The sequence below is a fragment of the Sorex fumeus genome, unplaced genomic scaffold, assembly GCF_029834395.1.
Source record: "Sorex fumeus unplaced genomic scaffold, SorFum_2.1 ptg000003l, whole genome shotgun sequence".
In the NCBI taxonomy this organism is placed as follows: Eukaryota; Metazoa; Chordata; class Mammalia; order Eulipotyphla; family Soricidae; genus Sorex; species Sorex fumeus.
Window position 1 is genome coordinate 33,817,150 of NW_026606060.1, and position 1,253 is coordinate 33,818,402.

General features: G+C 36.6%; 1 non-coding gene across 1 annotated transcript; it reads left to right on the forward strand.

Moving 5' to 3' along the window:
- The first annotated feature begins 565 nt into the window (after positions 1 to 565).
- Positions 566 to 702, forward strand: LOC130029479 (small nucleolar RNA SNORA47). The gene has a single exon (XR_008793354.1). It is a non-coding gene; the product is annotated as a small nucleolar RNA SNORA47 (small nucleolar RNA).
- Positions 703 to 1,253: the final 551 nt, after the last annotated feature.

Sequence of the window (1,253 nt, forward strand, 5' to 3'; positions counted from 1 at the left end):
TTTATTAGGGTGATAGAAAATGAGACCTTGTTATTCCTTTAATAGCTTTTCTCAGAGTACAAGTGATGTGGGACTTCTCACAAATTTCTTGATGATTTGATTTTTCTCTTTGCCTATTTATTCCTCGTTTTCACCAATAGGGTGTTCTTTGGTATTTTGAATGTGTCTTTTTGTTGTTCGTGCATTAAAAACTCTGTGTATTAGGTTTATGGTGGAAAAGTCTTTTGAGACTTTCTTCCAACAAAGAGGTCTCTGTAGGCAGTTTCTCTCCATCTGCATTGAAGGTGTTGCTGAAATGAGCAGAGTTGGTTCAGCAGTTAAGTAGCTGTTAGGATCTGCAGTCACAGATTGCTGGTCATCATGTGGATAATACTATCAAAATGATTAATATGAAAACAAAATGAAACATGAAATGGTGATGAATGGGACAACATCAAGGGAAATGATAGTCACATTATAAGGTCCTAGAAGGAAAAGCAAGAGAAAAAGGAAGAACTATTAACTAAATAAATGCTTGCCATTCATTTTCCTAATAGGAGAGTGTTGAGCCAGAAGGTCGCTGGTTCAAAAGACTGAGAAAGTGAGGCAGCTCAGTACCATGCTGCCTTTCACTGGTTAAGACCTCCGAGAGCAAGAGTAGCCAAGGCAGAACAGGGTCTGCTTCTACCTTCAGAAGAGCAACATTATGCTGACGGACATCTGTGCTTCTGTGCTCCAAGGAGTGGTTCCACTCAGTAGAGGATTGAGATGCCCAAATCAGTGCTTGTCACTTATTTCCACCCTGCCTCCTGTAACAGATGGCATTTCTGTATATGGAGTCCCTAAGGTAATCCCAGATCTTGAAAAATCCAGTGTCTTTAAGGAAGAAAAGCTGATATTTAATAAAACAATAAAAGTCAATATATGATGATTAATTGCTAAATGTTTTAACTGCTTAAAACATATAGCTGATGATTAATCAATAAAATCGATTTGTGATGATTAATTACTATGGTTTTTAATCTCTCTTAATCAAGTAGAGAGACCCCATGTACACCATTAGTGAGTGCCATACTCAATACCACATGATGGTATTTTTCTCCTCTCCTTTAATGATGCTTAGAAGTATTTTAGCACTTCTGAGTGGGAATTATTTACTCTTTTGAGAGTACCATTTCAATATCTTTCACAGAGCTTGTTAGTGTCAATGAATGTTTTAATGAATGTTTCAATGAATGCCTTTATGTTTGTTTGCTTAAAAATCTTTTGGTCAA